This window comes from Talpa occidentalis, unplaced genomic scaffold (genome assembly GCF_014898055.3).
Source record: "Talpa occidentalis isolate TD23 unplaced genomic scaffold, MPIMG_talOcc4v2.1 talOcc4.2, whole genome shotgun sequence".
Classification (NCBI taxonomy): Eukaryota; Metazoa; Chordata; class Mammalia; order Eulipotyphla; family Talpidae; genus Talpa; species Talpa occidentalis.
Genome location: NW_023602073.1, coordinates 37,739,689 through 37,756,067, shown reverse-complemented (window position 1 = coordinate 37,756,067; position 16,379 = coordinate 37,739,689). Strand labels below are relative to the sequence as shown.

The 16,379-nt window shown below is 45.3% G+C and overlaps 1 long non-coding RNA gene across 2 annotated transcripts; it reads left to right on the top strand.

Annotated features, from left to right (window-relative positions):
- Positions 1–1,388: 1,388 nt before the first annotated feature.
- Positions 1,389–14,939, top strand: LOC129146299 (uncharacterized). 2 transcript variants are annotated; one of them, XR_008552861.1, is made up of 4 exons: positions 1,389–1,479; positions 12,386–12,505; positions 13,285–13,424; positions 14,294–14,939. It is a non-coding gene; the product is annotated as an uncharacterized LOC129146299 (long non-coding RNA). The 2 variants fall into 2 exon arrangements; XR_008552862.1 differs by lacking the exon at positions 1,389–1,479 and adding an exon at positions 1,828–1,848.
- Positions 14,940–16,379: the final 1,440 nt, after the last annotated feature.

Sequence of the window (16,379 nt, the reverse complement as noted above, 5' to 3'; positions counted from 1 at the left end):
GTGCTTTTAGTTTGTTATATTGCCATTTGTTTATTTTGCTTTTGTTTACCTTGCCTGTGGAGTCAAGTCCCCCAAAACATCCTTGAAGCCAATGTTGTGGAGTGTTTTGTCTATGTTTTTCTTCTATGTTCTTTATGACTTAAGGTCTTACATTCATTTCTTTAATACATTTTGAGTTTATTTTTGTTTATGGTGTGAAACAGTGGTGTAGTTTAATTTTTCTGCATTTGGTTGTCCACTTTTCCCAGTGTCATTTATTGAAGGGGCTTTCCTTTTCCCAATGTATAGTCTTGGCTCTTTTGTTGAAGACTACTTGTCTGTATAAGCATGGGCTTATTTCTGGGTGTTTAATTGTATTCCAGTGGTCTACTTGTCTGTTTTATTCAAGTACCATACTATTTTTATTACTATAGCTTCGTGATATAGTCTGAAATCTAGTAGTGTAATTCTTCTGTTCTTTGTGGTTTGGATTGCTTTGGCAAGATACCACCCACCTCACACCTGTGAGAATGGCCCATAACAAAAATATCAGAAACAACAATATTGATGAGGAGAAAAAGAAACCCTCATATACTGTTGGTGGGACTGTACACTGGTTCAGCCTTTACGGAAACAGTATGGAGGTTTCTCAAAAAAGTAAAATATATTTTCCATATGGTCTGGCAATTCCATTCCTAACTATCAATTTCCCAAAATTCAAAAACACTAACTTAAAGAGATAGATGAATTCCTATGCTAATTGTGGCACTGTTTATAATAGCTGAGTTGTGGAAGTAGTCTAAGTTCCCGAGGACTGATGGGTGAATAAAGAATTTATGGTAAATTTACACAAAGAAATACTGTTCAACTACCACAAAAAAAATGGAGTCATGCCATTTGCAACAACATGGATGGAACTGATGGAACTAGAGGGGATTACACTAAGTGAAATAAGTTGGAGAAAGAGAAATACTGGATGATTATACTCTTATATGGAACATCAAAACAAAGGAACAGACACAATTAAATCAAACCCTAGAAATCCTACCATAGAATTGAGGTTACCAGAGGGCGTGTTGGGGGAGAGAAAGGGGGGAACCACAATGGACTGGTGGAGGGTTGTGGGTGCTTTGGTGGTTGGTGTGGAATGACAACATGCATATGAAGGGGTGTGGGGGTAAGTAGGGGGGAAGCTTCAGGCTTTGCCGCCCTCCCACTGCACATGCGCACTCGGCAGAACGGCGTGGCGCACCCTGTGGCACGGCGTGGCGTGCGTGGCGTGGCGTGGCGTGGCGTGGCGTGGCGTGGTGTGTGTGGCATGCGTAACAGGCGTGGCGTGTGTGGCGTGGCCTGCGTGGCGTGGCGTGCGTGGCGTGCGTAGCGCAGCGCAGTGTGGTGCGGTGCCGAGGCCGGAGGAGGGGCTGGAGTGGCCGAGCGGACGGAGCGCGGTGACAACTGAGCGCGGAGAGCGTGACGACACCAACGGGGCTGCTGGAGCCGGTAATGAACCTACCGGGGTGGCGGGTTGCCCAGTTCTCGCGTGTGTAAATAAATAAATCTTTAGAAAGAAAACATTTGTGCCAACAGAAGGTGTCCTTGGGGGACGTCACACGTTCTCTCAGAGAAAACCCCTGTTCCCGTCTCTGTGTGACGCGCCCGCGCTGGTGTTCGTGACCGTCTTCGCGGTCACCCGGGGCGGGTCGCGGCTCCTCGTGGTTCTCGCGTCCCCGCCCCGCCCAGCGCGAGTCCCCGGGCCTGGGCCCGAGACAGACGGGGACGCGCGAGGCCTGGACACTCCCCGCGGGGATGCGGGTGACTGGACGGGCGTGTCCACTTCTGGGGCAGAGACTCCGTGGGTCCTGCTCCCTGGTGAGCTTGGCGGGTCCTCGAGGTCACTTTCGAGGGTGAATATGAAGTTAGAGAGAGAGAGAAATTTGAGAACTGTCCCTTCTTGTGTAACTGTGCAGACTTAGGCAAATCATTTTATTTCTCTGAACCTCAGATTCTTCAGTAACACTTTTCTTAAAATACCAGCCCCCCAGGAGGAGTGTGAGGAGGAAATGGAATGATGCGTGTGAAGAAGTGAGTGCAGTGTTTGTCAGGAGATGGTTCCACCATTCTCCTTCCTAATCCCACAGGAAAGAAGGGAATCCTGGTGATAATAATGCAGTGCACTTTGTAGTCATGTAGACATTACAAAGGAAATGTCACACTTTCATAGTTCTTAACAATTTGAGTTTGAAAATAACTTCAAAATTACCTTGCTTTTGTTTTTATCTTTTTTTTTAAACTGAGTCAAGTGACCTTATGCAAAGTATCCACAGTCAACCAACTAGGTAATGGCGTGATAATAATTAAAACATGGGTGATATTTTGTTCCTAAATATGCTTTTTTGGCTATCTTATCTTTATTAGGTATGTCTTAAAGTAATAGCACTTATAATCATCTAATTCCTACAAAAGTATCTAGGTAGGTAGCATTATTTTCCCCATTAAGAAATCAGAATGTAGTCCCAGCTGTTTTCATTCTGATTTCTTAATGGGGAAAATAATGCTACCTACCTTGATACAAAGTGGTCCAGCCACTATGGAGAGCTGTGTGGAGATTTCTGGACCTACTAAACATAGAGCTTCCATAGGATCCAGCAATTCCACTCCTAGGTATTTACCCAAAGGACACAGAAACATCAATTCCAAAGAGCACCTGCACCCCTATGTTTATAGCAGCACCATTTACAATAGCTAAGCTTTGGAAACAGCCCAAATGCCCAAACATAGATGACTGGATCAAGAAGATGTGGTCCATATACACCATGGAATATTACTCAGCATTCAAAAAAGATAAACACATGCAATTTGCAGCAACATGGATGGCGCTGGAAGGGATCATGCTCAGCGAAATAAGCCAGAAAGAAAAAGAAATATAACGGATGGTCTCACTCATAGCAGGAATCTAGAAAACTTAAATAAGGGACCAGGAAAATGAATAAGTATAAGAAAGTGATAATCAAAATCAACAAAAAACTATGAACCAGAGACACTCTATGGGGAGTGGGGGGCGGGGAGGGGAGGGATTGGGGTCAAAATAAGGGGATTGTAATTGTATGGGGAATATAAAAATTTAAAAAATTAAATTTAAAAAAAAAATCAGAATGGAGGTTCAGAAAAGTTAGGTAATATCTACAAGTCTTCAAATGATGAAGTACCCTCTGAGAACTGCTTTATGTGTATTCCATGAAATTTGACATCATGTGTTTTATTATGAGTTTGTTCAAAATATTTTCTAGTTTTGCTTGTGATTTGTTTGACCCAAGAAAATGTGGTTTTGTGTATTAAGTGTATTAAAAATGTGTCTTAAATTTCTGAATATTTGGAGATTTAATGGATTTGAACTGTGCAATATGATATTCATTGGTCAATTGTGGATATTTAATTTATTTAAATGAGTTTAAATTAAAATTCAGGGCCTCCCAGTGGCGCAGTGGTTGACCACTGGGTTGTGAAGCTGCCCGAAGCCTCTGCAGCGCCAGGTTTGATCCCCGGTTTCTCCCCGGCCACCGGAGGAGGGTCCCACATGGCACGCAGACCTCTCCTGCCACCCGCTGCTCCCCTCAGCAGTGTGCTTCGGTCCTTCTGCCTGCTCTGCTTCCTGCCCTGGCTCTGGTGAATTCTCTCACCCTCCCGCACTTCTGACTGTACCCAGTGCTTGTATAAATAAATAAATAAATCTTTAAAACAAAACAAAAAAAGCAATTATAAAAAAAAAAGACTGAAGTGTCTTTTAGAAAAAAAAAATAAAATTCAGTGGCTAAGGCATTCTAGCCAAATTTTAATTGCTTAAAAGTCATGTATGGATAATGGGTACCATATTTGGGTGGTACAGATATAGAACATTTTCATCATTACAGAAAATTCTATTGTAATATTTTGTTAATGATTTCTAATCTAATACTGTTACAGCCTAAGAACATGCTTTGTTTGTATGATTTTGACTTTTGACATTTACTGAGACTTGTTTTATGTCTCAGAATATAGTCTACCTTGGAGAATTTTTCAAGTGCACATGAGAAGATTATACAATTCTTTTCTGTTCTTGGGTGTAGTGTTCTATAACTTTCAACTAAGTTGATTTATATCTCCGATGTCTTTGTTAAATTTTTGTCTTGTTATCAATTGCTGAGAGATAGGTGCTAAAATCTGCAACAATAATTTGGATCTGTCTATACTTTTTATTAGTTCATAAGAGAACTAGTAATATGACAGTGTAAGGGGCAGGACTGGGCACAGTGCAGGTTTTCTGATCCCATGCAGACCGGGTAAAGGAGGAGTCAGAGTCCTCAGTAGTTTTGCAGGTTTTTTATTTGGGGTTCACCAGGCATATGGCAGGCAGGGGTGCTGGCTGGGGGGCTGGGAGGCTGGCAGGCCTCCCAGCCCCCAGCAAGTCTTCACTCTATCTGGGCTCTCTAGCGTTCGTTCTGCTGCTTCTCGGATTTTCTTTCGGCTTCAGCTTCGGCTTCTGCTGCTGCTACTACTGCTGCTACTGGTGCTGCTGGCGTCCCCCCGTGACGCTGCCCTTAAAAAGCACAGTCTTAGCTCAGCTGAATCCCATCTACCTATGCCCACACCCTATTCCAGGTGCCCGCCATCAGGCATGCATTCAGGACAAGGATCCATCATCTATCCTGATGGCGGAAGGGCAGAAAAGCCTGACATTTTCTTTACCCTACAGTCCACCCCCTCAGGGTTTTCTGCCATAGTCTATACATATATATATACAATTTTCTAAGCAAACAAACAATGCAGCCATGGCCCACAAAAGCAAATACATCAAATATAACAAAATACAACGAAATACAACAGAACACAAATAAGTCCAGGCAGGGCACCAACCAAGAGCAAAAGACAATTATTGGTACCAGCAGATGAGCCACCAAATCTGCTGCCGAAGGCACTGCTCCTACGAGGGCGGGGAACCACTCACGGCATCTACTATAACATACCAGGAGCTGTCAGGCTTCCTGGCCTTCTCCGGCCATAGTCTAGGCTACAAGGCACACACAGCATCCACCCCCAGGATGCACTAGCTCTGGGATTGGCAATTTTATTCTGTTGGGGGTAATCGCCAACCCTCAGGGTTTCTGTCTGCAGTCGCTCCAACACTCGGCCTTCATGGCCACCCATGCAACTCGCAGACCCCTGCACTCAAGCCAACCCACTGCACAAGCACATGGGTCGGGGATCCAAACTCTGCATTCGGCTTGGGCTCCACCCCAAGCCACATTCCCCACCCGTCCCCCAAGGACAGGTTCCTCAGCTCCTCACCCTCGCTCAAGAATGAGCAGGGCATCACCCACAGGTGATTTTACGAGACTCACAGTTCTTCAGCATACCAAGGCTGCTTAACAGCCGCTCAGGGCTTCTCAACTTATCATCAGTACCAGCTTTTGCTTTCTTAGTTGGCTTTTCTCCTCCACCTGGCTGCTGGGCATACACAGGCTGCTTTTGGCCATATAGGCCCACTGGCCACCCCTAGATTCCCATCTCCTGGGGTTTACAAACAAAACTGTTCCATCCCCAGGGTTCCAAAACATATCAACCTGCAAGGTCCTCCGCCTTCTGGCGGGATTGTCAGTCCAAGTCCATCAGTTCAAGTCCATTGGCCTCTCCCTGCGTCAGCAATGGCCTGCTGCCTCAGGGGTCATTGGCTGGTCCTTTCCGGTGTTGGTGGCTGGTCCTTTCCGGTGTCGTTGGCTGGTCCTTTTGGGCGTCTCCTTCACGCCAGGTCTCGTCCTGTAGCTCGTGGGCGTTGTCCACCTTCTGTGCCGCCATGGCGCCTCCAGCATCATCACAGGCAAACAGTCTGTTCTCCTTAGTCCCTCCAGGTCTTCGGAGGGCTCCAATACCCGTCTGCATGGATCCTGCCGACTACGCCAATTGTAAGGGGCAGGACTGGGCACAGTGCAGGTTTTCTGATCCCATGCAGACCGGGTAAAGGAGGAGTCAGAGTCCTCAGTAGTTTTGCAGGTTTTTTATTTGGGGTTCACCAGGCATATGGCAGGCAGGGGTGCTGGCTGGGGGGCTGGGAGGCTGGCAGGCCTCCCAGCCCCCAGCAAGTCTTCACTCTATCTGGGCTCTCTAGCGTTCGTTCTGCTGCTTCTCGGATTTTCTTTCGGCTTCAGCTTCGGCTTCTGCTGCTGCTACTACTGCTGCTACTGGTGCTGCTGGCATCCCCCCGTGACGCCGCCCTTAAAAAGCACAGTCTTAGCTCAGCTGAATCCCATCTACCTATGCCCACACCCTATTCCAGGTGCCCGCCATCAGGCATGCATTCAGGACAAGGATCCATCATCTATCCTGATGGCGGAAGGGCAGAAAAGCCTGACATTTTCTTTACCCTACAGACAGCTTTAAAATTTTTAAGATTTCTTGATGACTTATCGCTTTTATCATTATGAAATGCCTATCTTGGTAATACTCTTTGAAGTCTACCTCTATTATAAAATATGGTAATGGAAGATGTTTTATGATTAGTATTTCAATGCTATATATTTTCCATTCTTTCATTTTCAATTTTTCTGTTGTCTTTTTTTTTTTTTAAGATTTATTTATTTATTTATACCAGCACTGGGTACAGTCAGAAGTGCGGGAGGGTGAGAGAATTCACCAGAGCCAGAGCGGGGGTGCTTCCCAGCTCACCTCTGGCTCCGCAGGGAGCCTTCTGCCAGTTTCAAGCTGTCTTTATTGAAGGAAGATCCCTGTTCTAAAATGGCGAGTCGGAGATGCACTTTCCTGCAGGTGTGGTCTCACCTCTCCATCTTGTTAAACCATCAGCACACACCACTTGAGAAGCTCAGAGACAGAGCTTAATGTCACACTGCTCCAGGTCACTTAGCCTCCCATCTCTGCTTTTACTCAATCCTGTGTTCTGAGCTCTGTTTCCCGTTATCAAGTTGCCAGATAAAATGCAAATAAAAATTTTAGATCAACAATTCAGGTGAAATCTTACTATAAGCATATCTCAAGTAGTGTACTAGACATATACTAAAAACACTATTCATTCTTTATCTGACATTCTTTTTCATTCTACTATTCAACTAGCCTAGAGTTAATCAAACCTGATAATTTACACTATTCAAAGATTTTTATTCTTATTTTTATTTTTTTAATTGTAGATTCCTGTATTTTTATTCTTTAAATTTGGACACTCTTCTCACTAGGATAGAGGTAATAATAAGGTAAACCCCTGACTATTTTAGTCCTTGATTAGCAATGTTGAGTTAGCCAGCACATTCAAACTTTTGTATCCTTCTCAGTCCACTGACAGGGTTGGGTGAGACTCAAGGAGATAATAAATGTAAATGATGTTGGTGTCATATAAGTTGCTGTAAGGTCAGGATAGGACACAAAGCAGGTTTTCTGATCCCATGCAGACCGGGTAAAGGAGGAGTCCAAGTCCTCAGTAGTTTTTTGCAGGTCTTTTATTGGGGTTCAGCAGGTACGTGGCAGGCAGGAGTGCTGGGGGGCTGGGAGGCTGGCAGTCCTCCCAGCCCCCAGCAAATCTTCACTCTATCTGGGCTCTCTGGCGTTCTCTGCTTCTGCTTCGGGCTTCTCTTTCAGCTTCTACTGGTGTCCCTGTGACACCGCCCTTAAAGGCAGTCTTAGCACAGGTGTACCCACTTCAGGTGCCCACCATCAGGCATGCATTCAGGATCACAGGGTTCCCTCATCTATCCTGATGGCGGGAGGGCAGAAAAGCCTGATTTTTTTACCTTACCCTACAGTTGCTCTACAGAGGTAAAAGTCAGCATGATGATTACAGAAAATGACAGAATCTAATTTAAGTGCCTGGGTCTTCAAACAGTCCTTTTGCACTGCTTTCCTTTTAGGCAGTTTAGCTGTCATTGGGGGAGACAGATGAGTGTCCTGGGGGATTTCTAAACCTGAGTCCTCTATTTGAATCATGACTGCCAATTAATGTGGTGGGACACTGTACAAACTATTTGCCATTTCTATACCTCAGTGTAAAGCAACCAAAATTCTGGGCAGGTTTATGAACGGTTCTAGCAGCCACATGCTCTTCACCGTTGTTTGTAGTCGCCGCTCTCCTCCGTACACTCCACTCCTCCACCCTCAACACCGCACTACCACCACCCCGCACTCTGCTGCACCACCCTTATAAGTCAGTCTCTTAGCTCAGGTGTACCCACTTCAGGTGCCCGCCATCAGGCATGCACCCAGGATCACAGGGCTCCCTCATCTATCCTGATGGCGGGAGGGCAGAAAAGCCTGATACCTTTTACCTTACCCTACACTCAGCCTCTCTCTTTGTGAAATTGAGGTACTGTTAGCACAGCTAGCACTCGGTATAGCACCCGCAGGTACCCAGTTCTCAACGCCCTAGCAGATCACTACTGTTTCACTAAAAGGCAACTTTGTGTTCCTTCTATCACAGCAAATAGGAGATTGCCTCCTGGACCTTTTTATAAGCATTTCCTTAAGATATCACTGGATGTGCTGTGAAAAGCTTTCTATTATCAGAAGTTTGGAAAATGTTGCATATCACATGCTCTTTTGAGGCTTTATAGCACATATTTGCACATCAAACTTCTGATATAAACAACTTCTGCTTAGCTCCATTATAAACAACTTCTACTTATTTACTCAGAATTTCTTAAACTCATTTATACATGAAACACCTTTTTTTATGAGCCATCTATTAATATTTTGTGTAACTATTTTCACCTGTCAACATTCCTGTTAAGTCCTTTTAAGGCAAGAGAGAAAGTCAAAAGGTACTGTTGTACAGATAATCCAACACTAAATAAAAGGGGGATATCATTTAACATTGCATAATTAATCAAGAGAGGAAGTACAAGTAGTGATAAAAAGCTACTGGTGTGTAGGGTAAGGAAAAATATCAGGCTTTTCTGCCCTCCCGCCATTAGGATAGATGATGGATCCCTGCGGTCCTGAATGCATGCCTGATGGCGGACACCTGGAATAGGGTGTGGGCATAGGTAGATGGGATTCACCTGGGCTGAGACTGGGCTTTTAAGGGTGGCATCATGGGGACTCCAGCAGAAGCCAAAAGAGAAGCTGAGAAAGAAGCCGAAGCAGAAGCCGAGAGAGAAGCGAGAGAGAAGTGAGAGAGAAGCAGAAGCCAAGAGAAGGCCGGAGAGCCCATACAGTGAAGACCTGCTGGGGGCTGGGATGCAGGCCTCCCAGCCCCTCAGCCCCCCAGCACCCCTGCCTGCTGTGTACCTGGTAATCAATAAAAACCTGCAAAACCACTGAGGACTCTGACTTCTCCTTCACCCGGTCTGCATGGGATCAGAAAACCTGCACCGTGTCTATTCCTGACCTTACATGGTGTCAGGAAATATTTCTCAAATAAGCTCACAAAGCAAGAGTGACATAAATACATTATTTGTAGTAGCATAGAATATATCCAAAATACTGAAAACGGTCAGGAGAGACCACAAGACAGGCTGCTGTTTTTCATTGCTTGATTAACTCTAGGCTAGTTGAATGCTAGAACGAAAAAGAATGTCAGATAAAAAACGAATAGTGTTTTTAGTATATGTCTAGTACACTACTTGAGACACGAGAATTCATGTCTACTTGAGAATTCCTCTACAAAACCTGATTTAAAAAATTGTTAATATACTAGCTGGATAAAAATTACAAATACGAAATGTAGGGTAAAGAAAATATCAGGCTTTTCTGCCCTTCCGCCATCAGGATAGATGATGGATCCTTGTCCTGAATGCATGCCTGATGGCGGGCACCTGGAATAGGGTGTGGGCATAGGTAGATGGGATTCAGCTGAGCTAAGACTGTGTTTTTAAGGGCGGCGTCACGGGGACGCCAGCAGCAGCAGCAGAAGCCGAAACCGAAGCGGAAGCCGAAGCCGAAAGAGAAGCCGAGAAGCAGCAGAACGAACGCCAGAGAGCCCAGATAGAGTGAATACTTGCTGGGGGCTGGGAGGTCTGCCAGCCTCCCAGCCCCCCAGCCAGCACCCCTGCCAGCCATATGCCTGGTGAACCCCAATAAAAGACCTGCAAAAAACCACTGAGGACTCTGACTCCTCCTTTACCCGGTCTGCATGGGATCAGAGAACCTGCACCGTGTCTATTGCAGCCTTTACACGAAAAAAACCCTTTGAATACGGAAAAGTGTTCAGACTAGGTGAACACTAGATTCAACCAACCCTAGAACCATTGAAACAGGAATGTCTGGGGACATTCCTTTACCCTCCATTCCTCCACAATTCTAATAGCAAATGGAGCAGTGATGAATCGCTGCTAGCCAGCTGGAACTTCATACGCTGCTTTTACTTGCTCCCTTTCTATTTTGTGTTTGACTTAATTGTCTTCTCCCCCTTTTTCCTTCTCCCATTTCACACCACCCTGCAATTCTTCATTGCAATGTAAGATTAAAAAGAAATTAGTAAGCCCAAGGCAACTGGCTGATCATTGAATTCAACTACTGTGCCATCTAGACAATATTATGACTACTTTTCCTCCCAGCAACACCACATATGCCAGCTCTTTTATGGCATTTTTTTAGCAAGAAGATCCTGAAAATCACTAGTAATCCTAAGATAACAAGAATTTCAAGATTCAATAGGCTTTCGAAATGGGATCCAGATGTATTCTCTAAGCCCTTTTAAATCACAAAGCAAGGCAAGGTGGCCTGACTGAATGATTAAATGATTATTTCTTCCTGGATTTAATTTCTGGCTCTTTTGGGAATTCATCTGTGGTGTAGAGTAAAGCGTGAGTCTTTTACTCAGAAATCTGAATTTGGCTTCTCTTAGGTTTACATGTGTAGCACTCATTAGAGATGAATTCTTGTCTATTAAAACTCAGCTCAGAAATCACCTCCTTTCTGAACCCCATTTTCTCTCCTTCCTTGGACACTTTTACACATAATTGCTCTTAAATTCACAATCACACCTTTGTGCCTACACCTCCTAGGTTGTACTACAATCTGTGTCACAGTCTATACCTATTCTACTTACTAAAGGGTACATTTTTAGACCCACAAAGGGTGGGTATAATCCTCTTCCTTTGCATATGGGCAGGACTTGTGCTTAAGGTGAGTTATTGTCCCATGGATCAGGTTACTTTATATGACAAAGATGATGGAATAATCCTGCTGTGATTATCATATGTTCTATAAGATTCTCAGAGCACATGGCAGGGACACTGCACTACCAAGGTCTAGATTTTGGTCCACTGAAATTGGTTTTGAACTTCTGATCTCCAGAACAATGAAATAACAGATATGTGTTATTTTAAGCCACTGGCTGTGTGGTAATTTATTTCCATAGCAATAGAGATTTCAACCCCTGCCCCATTCTATATGATCTTTGGTGACTGTTAACCATGTACTTTTCCACTCCTCCTCCTTCAAAGAAAAGACATAACCCAGATTTTCTAGACCAAGCTCAGAATGGAAGACAGTTGGATCAAAATCATCCCAGTGCATCCCCCAGGATATCTTAAATGAATTTCAACACTTGAGACCCCTGTATGTCCATCCTTCCCAATGTTGACTGGTTACCTCTGAGCCAGTTAGAATGCTAGTAAATTCCATTTGGTGTGGGCTTGGGGGTTTAAACCAGTCAAATGCAATTTCTTTTGCCTACAATCCAAATACCCTACCAGCTATCATTTGGTGAGAACTTATTTTCTTCTCCTCCAAATATTCTCTTTGGTTTGACTTTGCATTTGAGATATTATGCTTTGTCTTTAATTACGTTTTAACTCTATGATAATCAACTCTTTATATTTCAACTCTTTACAACAACTCTTACAATAATTCTAGAATTATTTATTTTTAGTACCATTTCACTGAAGGGAAACTGACACAAAGTGTTAATGTGCCCAGTGTCAGAATGGCTATTTTGTGATCTTGTTCTTACAAGTCCACCCACCCAGCCACCAAGTTATATTGTTTTCAAATAGGTGATGTCTGCCAAAGAAAGATGGAAGAGGCATTTCTCACAGAGGGAAGGAAAACCCCAAAGTTAAGGGCAAGGAGTAAGCTATGCATGTAACTGTTAAAGAGAAAAAAGCTAAAGGAGGAGAGTATTTTCAAAGGGGAGGAAAATCGCTGACTAGAGGAACTAATTAATTAACCAGTATTGGTTGTTCCTCCCAGTATTGTGTTTTGTGCTGTGATGTTTGGATAAAATATCAAGCGAAAGAATTAAGAGAAACAAAAGACATGGTTCCTGTTCCCATGGTCTTGTAATCTAGCTCTGATGATAAGATCAGTAAGTGACCAATGGTAGCAAAGGAAAGGGCTTTTTGGAGGATTACAAGAGATAATACAAGGAAATCTTTTAGTAAGGTGTTTGGAAGTAATGAGGCTAAATAAATATTTAATCTAATTCCAGTTTTGATCAGCCCTTCATCAGGGATAAATTATTCGCTTAGACATGGTAATGCCTCCACCTGAGATTTACCTTCCTCCTCTGCTTCCAGTACTGGTGCGTTTCCTGTACACCTGTCTGAAGGTAATCTTACTTTCCTCCTCCTTCAGTTTCTGGGAAGGCTTTCACTTTGGGTTCCAACGTATCACCAGTAATGCTTGTTGGATAATGTGGCAGGAAGGAGTTTTCTCCTCCTACCTCATCCTCATTCCCTGGTCAGAAGTCCATTTTTGATGAGAAGGAGCAACAATGGGCATATTAATGCATGAGCTGTGTATTTAGCAATATTAGCCTGTGAAAGGTTTACTATTCTCAGTGATTCCTTTTTTTTTTTTTTAAGATTTATTTATTTATTTATACAAGCACTGGGTACAGTAAGAAGCGCGGGAGGGTGAGAGAATTCACCAGAGCCAGAGTGGGAAGCAGAGCAGGCAGAAGGACCAAAGTACACTGCTGAGGGGAGCAGTGGGCGGCAGGAGAGGTCTGCGCGCCATGTGGGACCCTCCTCTGGTGGCCTGGGAGCAGCCAGGGATCGAACCGGTGCTGCAGAGGCTGCAGGCAGCTTCTCAACCCAGCGCTCAACCACTGGGCCACTGGGGAGGCCCTCAGAGATTCCTTTTGAGGTTAGATTGTTTCAACCTAATGTCCTCCAGATGGAAGGAAGGGTCTAAAACCCTCCCCTCCAGGATCATCTAGGAGTAGTTGTTAGTCTGGGTCAGGAGCCTAAGGGAAGAGATGAGGTCTGGGGAAGGGACAGAGATAGAAACATCAAAAGAGATACAGGGGAGAACTGATAGTGGAATAGGATGTAAACCGAGAGGTAATGAGAGAGGGGCCAGTACATTTCTTCATTACTTTAACAGATATTTCTAGCCATGCACTACATTTGAGGAGATGTGTTCATGGGAGAAGAATTCTCCTGCCTTCAAGGATCTCAAATGACAGTGAAAACATGGACAATACACTAGTGAATGGTGGAACAACTAGAAAATGTTGGAGAATAGTAAGTCATAAAACAGAGAGAAAAGAGGGTGATATACTGGAGAGCACCTGGGGGTGAATGAGACAGGGACTCATCACAGGACACAAACTCAACCTGGAACTGGGCCCTTGCATTTAATTAGTACGGCTGTCCTAGACACTGGAATCCAGGTTTAGCTGGGCCTTTATTAAGTATCAGATATCACTCTCCAGTGTGTCCCTCAAGAAAGCGTTTTTGGTGCATTGCCTTAACCTCCCCCTCCTCCAGTGATCTGTTAAGGATCTTATTAAGGCTAAACACCTTGTATGGACCAGTGATGACACTACAGCTCAGGTCATGATCTGTACTTCTTAGACCCTATTTTTTTTAAAGATTTATTTACTCATGCATACAAGAACGGGGGCACAGGCCAGATGTGCGTGTGAGAGGATTCACCAGAGACAGAGCGGGGAACAGAATAGATGAACTGATGAAATACACTGCTGAGGGAAGCAGCGGGTGAGACAGGAGACCTTCATCATGTCAGTGTGTATTAGTAAACAGGTCAGACAGAGAACCTGAAGCTGTATGGGGCTCCCCCCCTGTGCACAGCCCTGTCATTCTGGGAGCTCCAGGAGAACCTGGGGAGACCTAAGGGTTCTCGCCCCTTGTCCTCAGCCCTGTGGCCATACGGGGGCGCTGCGGCGCTGTCCTAGTCTGGCAGCCAGGGGAGAGGCTGGGTGTGTGTGACTCAGGCTGAGAGGGTGAGCTTGGGCTGAGCATCCCTTGGGGGATTGGGTGAGCTGCCCTGTGAGCAGCCCTGGCACCAGACTGGGGTGGGGGGAGTGGGGGAGAGGAGAGGAGGCTCTGGAGCTGTCCCGTGTCTGAGGCGCCATCTTCTCTCCCCACAGCCTCTCTCTGCAGCCCCTTGATGACCACACCCTGGGGAATTGAACGGGAGAGTGAAAGGGGAAGGTGGCGTCCTGTAGTCCTCTTTACCTCCAAGAAATAGAAGTGGTCTTTCCACCCAAGGAGACATCTCACCTCAGAGGGAGCCCCAAATGGAAAGCGCGGATCAGGAGGGGGTAACGATTGCTAAATAAAAAGAAGAGACCTCCGTGATCCTGTTTGGGGGAAAGGAAGTCCTGAGCTAATTCCATACAGGCTTTGTGGACTCCACCCCCACTCCAGACCAAAGCCATCAGGACATTGGGAAAGACAAATCCCTTCACCACCAAAGGGAAGGTTGCTGGGACCTGAGGGTGGAGTTAAGCAGCCAGATTTGGTATAAAAACCAAACATGTGGGCCTTGGGGGGCTCACTCTCTGGCTCGCCTCCTGGCTTCACGGCTCCTGGCTTGCGGCCAGCTCTCAGAGTGCTGTTTGGGATTCCAGATCGGCGAATCGGGTAGGACGCATTTAAAACTTTGTCTCCCACTTTTCTCCGTGAGCTGTACATTTCCTCATTTCCCCTTCCCTTGTAAATAAACCTTTTATTAACCTTTCGCGTGTGCCTGCAGTAGAGTATTGATAAGTCCTTTTAAGCGTGCGGGTGAGGACCCACAGTCAGGCACCCCGTTTTGTATCAGGGCTGCCCTGTAACAATCCAAGGGACCCTAGAGGCAACAGCTCATCCTGGGAGAGTCAAGAGCCAAGTGCTGGTGGTCCACAGGCCGGCCGAGTCTTTTTGTTCTTTGCAATTATTTGGCAAAGTGCCATAGGAAGAGAAGGTGGGCCTACAGGAGGAAGAGGAGGATGGCCTCTCAAGGGAGATGAGAAGAAATTAAGGTGGAAGAGGCTACATGGATTGGAGTTACCAGGGAAGCCCAGTAAGGGACTAGAGCAAGTCCCTGCTCTGCTCACGTGGCATGAGAGGCAGCGAGGGCCCGTTCTCCCGCAGGGAGGGTGCCCCGGGTCACAAACCTGTGGCCTTTAAGCCTTAGTGAGCTCGTAGGGGTTCCTGGCTTCCAGTTCCACGGGGAGAGGTAGAAAGAGGGAGTGAACGAGAGGGAGAGTGGAGGGTTTGGGACGGGGCAGGGTCCCCACGCAGTATCGAACCCCATTCCCGGCCAATGCACCAGATGAAAAGTTCGGAGCGGTAAAGAAAAGGAGAGCCAGGCTAAATTTCTCAAAGGAAGGGAAAATTTATTGCGCCATGGGTGGGCCTCAGAGACCCAAGGTGGGGGTCTGTGAAGCCGCACACATTGTCAGGGGGAAGCAGGCTTTTTCAGCGTAAGGAAGTCATATGGGGGACTGGGTTTGTAGGGCACAAAAAGATTTGTAGGGGTGGGGAGGTTCATTGTCTGAATCCTCTAGGCAGGCTTCTGCATTCCTGTTCCCAGGTGGGCTTCCTGGTGGGTTTTTGCATTCAGGCCTCCTGCATGGACCTTTCAGTAGTGAAACAATAGATTACTTTTTTTCAAAAAAATCATAAAATTGTACAATTATCCTTACATTTACAGAAAGTTATTTTCTTAAAAATGCTTTGTTAGCATACATTGGTTATTAATATTCTAAAGTAAAGAAGTAATAATGCCAGGGACCAGCCTCAGCAAACTGTCCTGCGAGGGGTTCCTGTAAGGATGAGAGGGCATGGACAAATCTGAGGGGTTAGGGGGAGAGGGAGTGAGGAGATGCAAACACTTGATCAGGGTGCAGACATCATCCTGCTGAGGGTCTCAGCAGCCCTTTATTTATACCTTACAAGCAAACCCAGAGTACATAAGCATATGTACTAGAGCAGGAAGATAACAATCATCACATCTTCCTCTAGAACAGCCAGGGGTTTATTTGCCCTTCAGCAGAAGTTGTAACATTCTTTATTTTGAAGAAGGCACAGTTGCTAAACAAAAGTGTTCTTAGAATAGTCATTTATCTTAAACAATCATCTTATTACTAGCAAAAACTTATGTGACTGAAACTACCATTTCTATGTTTACCATGGTGAAGGATTGATTAACTAAGGGCTAGGGGAAACAAAGGACAGGAAGTTACGTGG